The 14,580-nt window shown below is 45.1% G+C and overlaps 1 protein-coding gene across 1 annotated transcript in view; it reads left to right on the forward strand.

The window, feature by feature from the left end:
- Positions 1 to 8,594: 8,594 nt before the first annotated feature.
- PDE8B (phosphodiesterase 8B) overlaps positions 8,595 to 14,580 on the forward strand; it is a 252,552-nt gene continuing 246,566 nt past the window's right edge. The window contains exon 1 of the mRNA XM_042941679.1: positions 8,595 to 8,641. The gene's annotated coding sequence lies outside the window, so the exon portion shown is untranslated. The remainder of the gene's footprint in view (positions 8,642 to 14,580) is intronic.

The following is a 14,580-nucleotide window of genomic DNA, read 5'->3' on the forward strand; positions in this document are numbered from 1 at the left end:
ATCAGTCATGTCCCCAGCTACTGTTGCCTTGGAGATGTTTAATGGTGTAACACGGGAAGTGCCATGCTGCTAAGCAAATGTCAAACTCCAAGAAGGAAGAGATTTTCTGCCAAAAGCCTTCTAGAACACCTTCTTTCACAGTCCTAGCAGCCAAAGGGAGAGGATTAAGACATCAGAACCACAGAAGGTGCTAACGCAGGGCCCTCGGGCTGAGCTGCAGCCTTGAGGCACCTTTAGCTAGTTAAGAAGTAAAATCCCTAGGCTCAAAATCTGTTCTTGAAATGGAGTATCAAAAGACTGAAGTTAGCAATCTAGACATGAAGCAAGAAACTCCTATCCCTGTGTAGACCATGCCATAGGGAAGCCCAAGGAAGTCTGGACAAAGAGACCGTTTTCTTAGCCACACTGGGAAAGTGGGGCCATGCGCTTGTTTGTGTGGAGGACCTGGAGGCAGAGAAATCTGTCATCTTCATAAAAGTCCATGATTCATCCAACAAATATTGAACATCTGCTTGTTGCTGGATCTTAACCGCTAGAGATCCAGCAGTGAACACAGAAGAGGATCCAGGCCTCACGTCCCTCACATTCTGGCTGCGTCCTGAAGATGGCGAAATGTCAGTGCTGGTGTTGGGCGTGTACTTTCTGGTTTCTAGACTCAAGATTCTGGACCTCAGAGAGTGCAAATCCTGGTAAAGAATCCCTTTTATGAACAAGATTTAGTTTTCCTGGTTGTGTTGCCCATTCTCATATGCACCTTGGTATCCAAGCTGGAAATTTTGGAATTGGTTTTGATATCACTGGCTCCCTGGCCCCTCATCCAGTCGGCTCCTCGTCCCAGGGATTCGTTCTCAGTACGGTCTCTGGAATTTCCCTTCTTTTCCATTCTTAGAAATTCCATCATCTCAATGTCTTAGTATTAGTCTGCTTAGGCTACCGTAACAAAACACTGTAGACTGGGTGTTTTAAATAAAATTATTTTCTCACAGGTCTGGAGCAGATGGTGCCTTTCCACTGTGTACTCACATAACCCTTTCTCTCTCTCTCTCTCTCTCTCTCCCTCCCTCCCTCCCTCCCTCCCTCCCTGTGTGTGTGTGTGTGTGTGTGTGTGTGTGTGGAGAGAAGGTGAGAGCACTTGAGCGAGATCCAGCTCTGGTGTCTCTTCTTCTTCTGAAGGACACCAATTCTACTGGATTTGGGTCTCACCCATATAACCTCATTTAACCTTAATTACTTTCTTGAAGGCCCTATCTCCAAATATAGTCACATTGCAGGTCAGGGCTCCACCATACAAATTGGTGGGAAGGACACTATCCAGTTCATACCAGTCCTTATTATCTCATTCCTGGCTTATTATAGCTCCTTACTAATCCCTATTCCTGATGGCCTTCCCCAGTTCTTCTTGAATATGCAACCAGGTTCACTGAAGTAAAACAGTACTCTTAAGGTACAGTCTTACTGAAAACCTTCAGTGATTCCCAGTGACTAGGATTTTACCAAACTCCTTAATCTGGCACTTGATTCCCCAGTCATAGCCTACCTTGGCAGCCAAAAGAATGCTATTCCCTTCCCCTACACCACCCACCTTTTGAATAGTCTACTGATAGTTCTGCAGGCATTCAGTGTGTGTGCCCTCCCACCTCTAGGTCTTTGCTCACGTTATCCTGTCTGCACTGTCCTCTTTCCCAGTTATTCAAATGCTGCCCTTTCTTCCAAGTGCCACACTCCCATCTCCTCACCATCACTTCCACCCACACTGATCTTTCTCTCTGGGCTTGGATTATTTTTTCAAAGCAAGTGTTAACACACTTCTCTGTGTGTATGTCTGTGTTCTCCGTGGAACTGTCTGAGAGTGCGTACTGAGGATTTTACTTCTGTGTGTCCCTCATAGTGCCTGGCACAGTGGTGGGTACTCAAACGATGTTCTCCCTGCAGATGGGCAGATGGATGGTTGAAAAAGGATGATACTCCTTTGATAAGGTTTTCTGAGAATATTAACTTAAATGCCATCTCCTCTGAGGAAAGGTCCAGAACCCTACCCCAGTGTCTCTCTGTCACATCAGCACATTTTAAATCTCTGTACAAGCTTCACCACTATCAGAGACTTATGTTGTTTGTCCTTCCAACCCTCCATAATATTCTAAACTCCATAGATGTAAGAGACTGTTTCTGTCTTGTTCTCCAAGTACCCAGTTAGTGTCTGATACATGGTAGCCACTCAGTAAATATTTGGTGAATTAATGAATGAATGGATGACTTCGGCCTCACATCACGGAATGAAATCTTTTGGAGCAGATGGTATGCCTAGCAAAGGGCATGCAGGCAGAGGAGGACCTGCTTAGAGGTCTGACCATTTTTTGTTACTCAAGAGACATTCAGGAAATTGCACACTAATGTAGAAATAAATGTGCTTTGCTTTATGTATATCTCAAGGCAGGTTGAATTAATGAATGAATAATTTGTACCCTGACTTTGAATATGCCAAAACTCAAAGTGCTCTTTGAGTGTTTATGAAGCCAGGCAGTGTACTATTTTTTTAAATTTTTTAAAATATTTATTTATTTTTGAGAGACAGAGAGAGACAGAGCAGGAGCAGGGGGGGGGGGGCAGAGAGGGAGGGAGACACAGAATCTGAAACAGGCTCCAGACTCTGAGCCATCAGCACAGAGCCCGATGTGGGGCTGGAACTCAAGAACCATGAGATCATGACCTGAGCCTAAGTCGGACGCTTAACCAACTGAGCCACTTAGGCGCCCCCAGGCAGTGTACTATTTTTAAAATGCCAACATTTAATAATTTGGCAGACACCAATTTATTTTGTATGACAATAGATTTGTTTTGTAAATCCAGAGTTTCTTTACGGATGGTGGAACCAACAGTGACTTCCACTATGTATAGAAGTTTCAGGGTCTTTGGACTTCTGTCTCTTTCTTCCCCTTCTAATTTTACCATCCCTCAGGAGACACTGTCTAGAGATCTCATCTGCTAACTGTCTTCTGAATCCACCAAGGTTAGTTCTGCCTCTAGGCCTTTGCTCATACTGTTTCCCTCACTTGAAAAGCTGACATGGCCCTTCTCCAACAGGCCTTCCCCAGTTGTCAAAACTACTATAAAGAATTGACCAGACAACTCAATTTTGCTCTCATACCTTAACACTCTTGTATTATGCTCTGTCATTTCTTGTGTGTAAGTCCCATCTACCTGATTGCTTTATAAGCTCCTTTGAAGTAGGGCTATACTGTGTGTTTTATTTGTATATATTTTTTAATGCCTGATACTCTTGTGAAATGTATTTACAAGATTTTTGGAAATGAATGTTATATCTCTCATAGCCTGTTTGAGTCCAGGAGAATTCTGAAGTTGAGTAGCAAAGATATTTTGGACTCCGTGTCTAACACTGAGCCAGTCCCCCCTGAGGTATTCTTGTAATTGGGAAGGTTGGATCACTTCTGTATAACATGGATTCAGGGCCCAGTGCACAGTGGATTCCATTTTAATGATATTGACCTTAGGAAGTCAGATGTTGGCTGAATCTCTTGTTACATATTCTCTGTTTGCATATTTTACAACTGGCATAGGAAAACTGTCCTACGAGCCAAACCTTCTCCTAAATTTCATTTGGTCCATGGCAAAAGGTCCAAGAAGTGATGCACTTATAGTTAAATGTATAATTCTTAAAGGACCTGTATCTGTATACCCATTTGGCAGGAGTATTTCACCATGTAAGTGGCTCCCTATGTCTTTATCTTTCACTTTCTTTTTGCCTGTATACTGTGTCTGGCTCAGTATTTCTTTTGTAAATGTGTATGCACTTAATTTCTCTTTGTCTCCATCTATCTCTGATTCCTTCTTTAATTTTTTCCATCTTCCATCTTCTGTCTGAAGGAAAAATAATCAGTGGAAGTTCCTGAAAGAAAATACATTTAGGGGCGCCTGGGTGGCTCAGTCGGTTAAGCGTCCGACTTTGGCTCAGGTCATGATCTCACAGTCCGTGAATTCAAGCCCTGCGTCGGGCTCTGGGCTGATGGCTCAGAGCCTGGAGCCTGCTTCCGATTCTGTGTCTCCCTCTCTCTCTGCCCCTCCCCCGTTCATGCTCTGTCTCTCTCTGTCTCAAAAATAAATAAACGTTAAAAAAAAAATTAAAAAAAAAAAAGAAAATACATTTAGCTAATTTTTTTTTGGAGGAGATATTAGGCAACATAATGCTTATTCATTTACATGTTTTTGTGTTAAGTTTTTCAGAAAAAGAAATCAAGTAAGCTCCTATTTCTCATCTATGTCACTTTACATTCACTTATGAGCCTTGACAGATAGATACACATTTTACATAGCTGTAATCAATCTACATATACTACATATTTTTCACCTAACATTATTTCATCTGTGCACAGTTAAATAGTGGTATTCTGACATGTTGGTGTAGTTTTTTGAGCCATTCCATAAGTGTTTGATGTTTGTATTCTCTCCAGTTTTATTATTGCAAATAGTATTACTAACATCTTTGTATAAATCATTTTATTCTTTTGCCTTTTTAAAAATTTTATTTATTTATTTTGAGAGAGACAGAGCAGTGCAAGTGGGAGGAGGGGCAGAGAGAGAGGGAGAGAGAGACAATACCAAGCAGGCTCTGCTCTGTGAGCCGAGTCGGGGCTCGCACCCATGAAACCGTGAGATCATGACCTAAGCTGAAACCAAGAGTGGTCGCTCAACCACTCAACTGACTGAGCCACTGAGGCACCTCTCTGTTGGCTTTTTCTGATGTATATTACCAAAAGGAGGATTATTAGATCAAATTGACTTAAAACTTTTTTTAATGTTTTTTTGAGAGAGAGAGAGAGAGAGAGAGAGAGAGAGCGCATGAATGGGCGAGGGGCAGACAGAGAGGGAGACACAGAATCCGAAGTAGGCTCCAGTCTCTAAGCTGTGTCAGCACAGCTTGACCCCACAAACCATGAGATCATGACCTGAGCTGAAGTTGGACACTTAACCGACTGAGCCAACCAGGCGCCCCTAGATCAAATTGACTTTAAAAACTAAGAGCATAGAACATAAAACTCTCTCATTACAAGATTAAAAAAATTTTTTTTGAGTCATAACAGTTAAGAGAAAGGCAAAGGAGGAAGAAATAGAAGAAAAAAATTCATTCAGCAAATATTTTAGCACCTACTATGTGCTAGGCACTGTTCTAGGAATTTGGGAGCCATCAGTGACTAAGAAACCAAAAAGTTCCTGCCCTGGTAGAGCCTATATGCTAGTGGGTAAAGATAGACAATCAGCATAATAATAAAGGAGCTAATTATATAATAAGCTGGAAGGTGATAAGCGCCATGGAAGAAGAAAACTAGAGCAGACTGAGGGGAATCAGGAGTGATGGAGAGACCATGGAGGGTTGTGGGTTGTGATTTTAAACAGGAATTGCTACATAGATGACATCTGAGCAGAGACTTAAGGAGAGTGAGGAAGTTCGCCATGTCAGAGGGAAGAGCTCCTGGCTAATAATGTTAGGTTTCCTGGAGAGGCGGCCAGGAGGCCAGTCCGCCTGAGGCAGAGAGAGTGAGGGCAAGAGGGAAGAGGGCTGAGAAAGGCCAGGTACGGGCCACATCAGGTAGGGTTTTGTAGGCTCCTATAAGGACTGTGACTTTTACTCTAGTTCCCAGGGGAGTCTGTAGAAAGTGTACACTAGACTTGCTTTCTTTGCTGGCAGATGCTGGACCTGTCCTTGACCCCTGGATCTAAGTCCCAGGGATGGGACAAGGGAACTGCTATATTTCTGACAAATTCCTTAGGATGATTCTGATGTGCAGTCAGGTTTGACATCACTCATTCTGTTCAAAGATTCCATTCTTCTAAATTTAAAATAATTTAATAAGAGGAAGTGAAAATTTCATAGCATCCCCAAATGTTGGTGATTTGGAGATTTTGGAGATTACCTAGGAAATTGGGGGCCCAAGGTTAAGTGACTTGCCCCAGGTTATACAGCTATAAGAGGCAGCAGTAGGTTTTGGATTCGCCCTCCTCACTCGGAGTTCAATGAACCTTCCCCTGTACCAGGCTTCTTAATACACTGTCTCATTTCACTTATCAGGTGATTAGATTTCCAATAAAGCTCCGCCATTAGGAATGTAGTTTGAATCCAGAAGCTCTGTAAGGTTGATTGGTTGATTAAATGTTTGGTTATCTAAAGATCGATCAGAAAGCTGCTATTGTTTTAACCTTTTTGGTTAAGAATCATTCACAATGTATTAATCACATTTTCTGCTTCTTTAGAGGAGTTCTGGAAGAGTCATGCCATTTTAGAATGGGAAATGACCTTAATTGTTCATGATCTTACGGTGCCTCTGGGTCATAATTCTGAAATAAGCTCTTATTTGACATCAGTATAAAACATACAGGCCATTCAGCTGACCCTGGACATATCTGAGGTTTAGTTTTTGAAGACATTTCTGATTTAGGTTGCTTTCTTTTGATTTGTTTCTTGGACATTGACTGTAACTACATTTTTTTTTTCACTTAATTTAATTGTTTTATAATGTTGGTTTCTCTGGCCCTATTATGTAACTTGAGCCTAAATTTTATCTGCAGTGTCTGAGCTTGTAGACTTTGCTTTTGTCCTGGAATGCATTGAAATTGTGGCATGGGAATCGGTCCAGAAATCACGTATCCAAGCAAGAACTCAGACCTCAGAGCTAAGCTAGGGAATGATTTCAGTGAAGCCATTTCTCCTTCACTTGCACACTTCTACACTTCCACGTGTTTCAGTGACCAGATCAGTGCCAATCCTAGGGGAGGTTACACATTCCCACTGAGAACACTTGGTGGAGATGATAGGGATACCTTTTTTTTCTTTTCCTTTTACAAAGCCAGAGTTGGCAGTGGGAGCTGTGTCTGAGGAGGATACTGGAACTCTTGCTGCTCTGGGAATAGGTGGAAAAATGGATACTTAGCGCATTTCCCTCATTCCATCTTCTGCTCAGAAGAGTAGCATTCAGTGAAGGGCACTGGTCCCAGTACAAAGTATTCAATTCATATACTAAAGCAGTTCTGTACTATTTGATAGGTACCTTGATGTTATCTACTCTGTCAAGGCTTAATCTTTCTTTAATGTAGAAAGTTCAACCTAAATTTGTTTCTGGGGAACCTTGTCCCTTCGTGATTCAGCCTCGAATGCTCTCCACCAGAAGAGTGCTTGTCATTTCTGTTTTATCTTCTTGCCTTGAAAAGCCTCAGCCAGTGACTGGCCCTTTTCTCTTCTCTGGGTGGTTTCAATATAGTAACCACATTCTTAGAGGAAACCCTGAAGAAGTGGACACTGTAGCATGAGAATTAGCATGGCTCTAAACTGCAAAAAAGGCCGCCACTCCTTGAAGGATGACTGAAATGGGTACATATAAGAGAATCATAGATGAGCTTTAGGAATGATTAGCTCCTGAGAATATCACTTATATTAGCTCCTGAGAATAGCACTTATTCCTGGAGGATAGTGCTTTTATAATTTCACTTTGATGATGTTTCCTCAGATTCTTAATAGTCCCTTGGAAGTAGAGCAGGTGGCAGCCATGAGGCTCATTTTTCAAATGAATGATTATCTCTATTTCTCAGTCTCGACCATTTAATGTGGTGCTCTTATTGGCATGGATAGGGCCAAGGAAGCATGGACCCAGCGAGCCTGGAAGGGAACTGTGGAGGAAGAAGGCATGATGCCAGGAAAAAGATAACACTCCAGCTGGGGGAGAGCTGCCGGCCGAAAGCCCTCAGTTCAGCTGTCAGTCTCATATGGGGATTGGTTCAGTTGAAGAGAGCGGCCTTGCCCAACGTTGCTGAGATAGCCTACCAGTCACTTAGTGGGGATGTAAAGACCCATCCTCCTAGCCTCGCCTCAGATGACTCTGAAAGGTCATCCCAACTGCAGAATCCCTCCCCTCCTGCAGGGATGCTTGAGGCTTTCATTAAGACCTTATTCTAGCTTAGTTTCTCCTTCTGCTCAATCTCTCCTGCCTCACTCCCTCCTTCCCTTCCAGTTGGTGATTCTAGGAAGGCTTTCTAATCTTTTTGCCTGCTAAACACCATCACAGAGTCTTGGGGAACCCAACCTGCACAGAAATTTTATGAGCAATTTGCCTGTCCATTAGAAACACAGCATAGACTTTTTCTGCGATAACTGGAGAATTCTTCATGTCATAAAAAAAAAAAAAGAAGACTAAAAAGTTGGAAAGTTGGAGTACTAACCTGAAAAGCAGAGAAACAAAGATAGAATTAGATTAGACTAGTTGTTTTTCCTTTCTATATTTGAATTTGAGATGTGGGGTGACACCTTGCTTCTCTATTAAGGTTAGGAGCTGTCACTGGAAGTCTTCAGCCACTTTAAAAGTTGACTAAGACAGAAAGGAAGTGAAGAACCAAACAAATTGTTTCAAATTGGATACTTATTTCTTTGTACTTAGCACCATGACTCTGTGTTCTTGCCCTTGCTCATGTAAACAACTCTAGATTGACTTCTTTCTTAGACCGTCTCATTTCTCCCCTGTGCCTCTGGCAGCCGCCAGGAATCACTGCAAGAACCAATGAATAAATGGCCGTGGTGTCTCGCATCTCTAATCCACATTTCAAATCATGGGGAGGATGAGTGGCAGCCTTGCTTTTAAAGGTATTCTTATCCTCCTTGAGTGAGCTTGGCTCATGTGTGCCTCATTCAGGTAAAGAAGGGAAGGCAGTTTTGAATGCCCAGCCCAGAGTGTGGGCAACACCAGGTGACAGCAGGAGGCTGGATGGGGTAGAAGCCAGGGTGAAAATTAGGTGACACCCAAGCAGGAGGTGAAACCTCTGGAGGAGAAAGCCCAGGACCACGTGGGTGGCTTCTTTATGTTCCTTGCATGGATCTTAGGGGGGAATTTGTGTGTGTTTATGGGTTCTTTCCTCTGCAGGGCCTCCCATCCCTTGGCATGAACCTCCAAATGTTGAGGTTAGACATGGAATGGACTTCTTCTGAAGACTCAGACTCCATTCAACTCAGCTCTTAGAGTATGTGGGGGAAGTGATGGGTGGACTACAGAAGCGTTAGGTCTCTCCTTAACTCCCTGAGTATGCCGAGAGGCAAGCTAGTCAATTGGGTGGGCTTGGGCTGTTGGGGAGGGGCGTCTTGGTGTTTTGCTCAGGCATGCGGTAAAATGTGTTCCTTCGTGAAAGGCGAGAAGCATATTGCAGTGCTACCCAGGGTACACAGCCCTCAGGGCCGGCACGGAGTGTGTGCCGCGAGGGGCAGCGGGTACAGAAGGGACGAGGCCTCGGACCGCGCAGGAGGAGGGCGGGCGCGGAGGCGTGGAGCCAGCTGCAGCGCGTTGGAGCCCCGTGGGCCGAGCGGGGCGGCGGGCACGCTCGCCCAGCCGGGGAGAGCTCCGGGAGCGTCGGGCGGGGCCGAGGGGCGCAGTGGGGCCGGAGCGGCGGCGGCTGCGGAGCGGGGGCACCCGGAGAGGAAGGAGGGTGGAAGCGAGGGAGGGAGGGGGACGGGCGCGGACCGAAAGTGGGTAAAGAAGGTGCAGGCGGGCGGGCGCCCTGGCCCAGGGGCCGCGGGCGCAGGAGCCCGGCGAGGTCCAGCTGGGCGGCGGCGCCGGAGGAGCAGAGGGAGGAGGGGAAGCCGTAGGCGAGAGGAGCGTGTTTGGGGCGCCGCGGCAGGGAGGGTGGCGGCCGCCGGTGCGCGCGGGGCGCTGTGTGTGCGCGCTCTCCTGCTCGGGGAGGAAGATGGCCCAGAAGGGAAAGTTGGGGTGACGCGCGCAGCCCCCGGAGGCTCGGCGGGGGCCGCCGCGGCGAGTCCGACGGAGGGGCGGCCAGGCAGGTCGGGGGGCGCGCAGTTCGGGTGCCTCCTCCGCCGCCGAGGCGCCCGCCCCCTCACTGCAGGTGGCCGTGGGTGCCCTGGGTCCGGGCGGCCAGGGGCGCGGGCGGGCGCGCGGGGAAGCCCGGCCGAGGGATGGGCTGTGCCCCCAGCATCCACGTCTCGCAGAGCGGCGTGATCTACTGCCGGGACTCTGACGAGTCCAACTCGCCCCGCCAGACCACCAGCGTGTCGCAGGGCCCCGCCGCCCCCCTGCACGGCCTCTTCGTCCAGACCGACGCCGCCGACGTTATTCCCCGGAGCCGCGCGTCTGGACCCCCCGGGGCCGCCCGCGTCCGCAGAGCCCGCACTGAGCTGGGCAGCGGCGGCAGCAGCGGCAGCAGCAGCGCGGGCTCCGCAGCCCCCGCCACGACCACCTGCAGGGGCCGGAGGCGCCACTGCTGCAGCAGCGCGGAGGCCGAGACCCAGACCAGCTACACCAGCGTCAAGGTAAACGGCTCAGGCTGGTGGGGGGCCGCCCGCCCCGTCCGGGCGGGGCTAGCACGAGTAGGGGGCTCCGGCGGAGTTGAGTGGCCGTGACGCGGTTGGTTTGGGAGGTTGTCACTAAGGAGGAGTTTACTTTAAATGTGTGGGAGCGATGGGGGCCTGGGAAATGTGAGCAGAAGAGACCCCCGGAGGGGTCCTGGGAGCTGGTTCTGGGGGACCGGGTGGAGAAGAGAGCGCGGTGGGAAGCTGGTGGGTTGGCCGATTTCTCATTGAGGGCCGGAAGGCTGTGGCTCCGTTAACTCAGGAGGTGGGGTGGATATCATTGAGAGCATTGGGTGGCGAGTCTGACTGAATGAAATCTGAGCACGGGGCTGGATTTGTCTGCTCTGCAGGTGAATGGTGCAGCCCCGGTGCAAGGATACGATAGTGCCTCGTATTCAGCGTTTCACCTGGGAAGGCCAGCCAAGCTGCACGGAGTCTTAGCCACAGGGATCGAGTGTGGGGATTTGTGAATGAATAAGGGTGTTTGTGTTTTGTGGAGAGACATAGGAAGGGAATAGAGGAAGGAGACTAGAGTGAGACCTGTTCTTTGTCACTTCTTGGGGATGGCTGCATCCTGGACATAATTGGGTGAACCTGGCTGTGAGTTTGGAGGGTCAGCTGAGCTACAGTGAGGGGAAGTGGCTTCCAGCGCAGTGCAGCTGTCTGAAGACGAAGATTCTGAACATGCATTTCATCTAACAGGAGAGTGGAATTTTGAGGAAGTGGAAAAAATTGTTTAAATGATTAAAGCAGTCACTAGCAATTTCTTTAATGACAGAAGAAAAGCGATTGTTTTAATAGGCCCACCTGTTCTCAAAATACTGTTAAATTCAAGAGGGTTTTAATTGTGTAAATCTGGCCACTGGGCCTTTTATCATTGTAGCAAACAGAATGACAATGACACATCCCGTTGTGCAAAGGAAAAAAAATACATCTCTATGACTGGTCATGTTACTTAGAATCGCAGCTTTTACATGGGCAATTGATTACTAGGAACCGTTGCAAGGATTATTTGAGAAGGACACAATTGTATGTTTGACACTTGAGAAGTTGTTCAACAGTTGGCCTAGTGTGAGTAGGCTCCTAGTCTTGATTGGATAAAGCCAGCCTTCAGTGGAAGGGTGAAGAGAAGAGTGCCATGTAGGGTTTCAGTCTGGGAGACCAAAAGCTTCTTTTAGTGAACTTACCATAACAGCATCTGATTTTGAACACGAAGCTTAACCAGATTTATTTATAGTTGTGGTATTTCTCTGGTAATAGTCACGTAATATGATAATACGATAATTACTATAATGAAAATGCCATTTATTGAGTACCTACGGTGTACCAGGTATAAGCTTTCTCTTCCAGCTCTTGAATATTAACTGTATGATGACAGAATATCCAAAGACTGGAGACCTGGATTCATGACAGTACAACTTATCAGTTGAATATTTGTTATAGAGGCATGTGCTGAACACTGTATTTTTCTTTTGTTAAGCTTCCCTCCCTCCGCCCCCTGGTTCACGGGGTGGGGGGAGGGCATTAGCAATTTAATGGGATTAAAATGTTATATTTGGTGAAATAATTAAATAGGGATATTATTTAAAAAAATAGCCTTTTGGGGTGCCTGGGTGGCTCAGTCAGTTGGGCTTTCGACTGACTCAGGTCCTGATCTCACGGTTTGTGGGTTCGAGCCCCGCGTTGTACTCTGTACTGACAACTCAGAACCTGGAGCCTATTTTGGATTCTGTGTTTCCTCCTGTCTCTGCCCCTCCCCTGCTTGCGTTCTGTGTGTCTCTGTCGAAAATAAATAAACATTAAAAGAAAAAATTATTTAATAGCTTTTGATTTCTCGTTGAACAGGAAATTCGAAGATATGAAGTAGTTCAGGCTGGTGACAACTTATGAACTCCGTGATCATTTTTTGGTTGTGTAAGCGAAAATGTATATTTTTGCCTTTTAGAGTAGCAAGAATCCCAATTTACTACCTGGCAACTTTAGCTATTCCATGTTTGTTTATTGAAAGAATAATGAATGAATTCACTCTCCAAGTTTTAATACTTCCCTCAAGAGGCTCCTTAGCAAATGGAGTAAAAACTGGAGGGAAAATGAGTCCCAATTATTAGCAGCTAGTATAAACTTGTAGAAATATCATTGCTGCTTGACTGAAGTGTTAAAGGCTTGACCTGAATAGGAATTTAACTCGCATTGCTTTATCAACAGGATTTCCAAATAAGAGCTTAATTAAGTCCAACCCTTTACTAAGAATGCTGGGAATGAAACTGCTGGTTCAGTAATTCAATGCTAAGTTGCATGTGTAGATCTCAGAAACTATATATTTGAAATTAAATTTGAGACCAGAGTTACTATTTTACACAAATCATAAAGAATTATTATCACAGACTTGCTTTAGTATATTTAGTAGTATTCTTTTGGGACTTGTGACTCAATGTAGTATTATCTTTTCCAATATTCACATGTTCCATACTCTTGTGGATGAGTTAATTTTATAAAAACTTTACTTCCATTTTTTTTAGAATAAGAATTCTTCTGCCTTAACAGTTTGAGATAGTTGCTCGTCATGCCTCCCCTCCCCCTTTTCCTAAATGCTCAGGTGGAAAAATAAAGTCTTTGCCATTTGGTCCTATTTACAGTGGTAGTGGGTTGTAATAGTTTATTTTATTTTTTTTTAATTTCCTCTTTGTACATCAATTCCAAACCATATTCTCATTATCTACTTGGTCTCTGGTCTGTTCCCCAGAGTGCAAAAATGTGTGCTTGATTTCTCTCTCTCCCTTTTCTAGCAATAATTCATCTCATTAAGCTTTTAGAATGATGAAGCATTATGATGTCAAACATGATGTCAACAGGAACCTTCCTGAATACCTAATTTATTAAAAAAATTATAAGCATTAATAATTCATTATGCAGTACAATGATATCATATGGGTTTCCATTTCTGGTAAGAAGTTAGATTTGTCTCCCAATTGCTGTAAAAATGCAACTTCCGTGTAATTTGTCTCCCTCTGGTTTGCCTTTTTAAAAATAGTACTCCAGCAGGAGACGGCTGCAGAATGCCCGCTCCTCATACTGTACCAGTTGTCTAATTCTTGTTCGGAATTCCTGAGGAGATGGTCGAACCTGTCTCTGAGAAGATCAGGTGGTTCTTGTAAGTCTTCTTTTCTCATACCAGCTGCTGCAGCTGGGAGGCAGGCAGGACGAAGCAGCCAGTTACAACTGTCTGCCTTGACAGTATAGTCAACTTGCAGCTGTCTCTGGGTGGGTTAACTGTTGTGGATCAGGCGCAGGACCTTGTTAGTTTCCAAGTGATTCTGTGTTGATAGGCAGCATCACCAACTCCCTTTTTTTCCTCTATTCATCATGCTCATTTATTCACTCAGCCAGTGTTGGTGCCATACTCCGTTGTAGATGCCGGGGATTCAGTGAATATCCGTGAACTTTGGTAAGCAGAGCCTAACGCGGATTCTTTTAAGCGGGTGCGCCTGAGTCACTAACGACTTCTATGTTATCCATCCCATGGCTTTCTGAATCAGTGAGGGCAAACCCAAATTGATTGTATATAAAAGGAAAAATATTTTTCTGACCTTATGATAATTAATAAAAGCTAATAATTTTGGTAGTTATTTGGAGGAGGGATAAACCATTTTGAAAAAGTCATTTTTGTTCTCTAAGTATTCTTTAGTGTATATCAGAATCACCTGGAAGGCTTGTTAAAATGTGGATTGCTTGGCCCCATTCCCAGAGTTTCTGATTTACTAGGCCTTGGGTAAGCCCTGACAATTTGGATTTTTTTAAATTTAAATTGTAGTTAACATACAGTGAAATACTGGTTTTATGAGTAGAATCAGTGCTTCATCACTTATAACACCCAGTGCTCATCCCAACAGGTGCCTTTCTTAATACCATCACCCATCTAGGCCATCCCCCCACCCACCTCCCTCCATCAACCCTTAGTTTGTTCTCTATCATTAAGAGTCTCTTGTGGTTTATTTCCCTCTCTTCTCTCCGACCTCCCTTCCCATGTGTTCATCTGATTTGTTTCTTAAATTGCACATATGAGTGAAATCATGGTATTTGTCTTTCTCTGATTGACTTCTTTTGCTTAGCATAATACGTTCTAGCTCCATCCACATCATTGCAAACTGCAAGATTTCATTCTTTTTGATGGTTGAGTAATATTCTGTTATGTGTGTGTGTGTGTGTGTGTGTGTGTGGTTGTGTGTGTA

This window comes from Panthera leo, chromosome A1, assembly GCF_018350215.1.
Source record: "Panthera leo isolate Ple1 chromosome A1, P.leo_Ple1_pat1.1, whole genome shotgun sequence".
NCBI classification, from domain to species: domain Eukaryota; kingdom Metazoa; phylum Chordata; class Mammalia; order Carnivora; family Felidae; genus Panthera; species Panthera leo.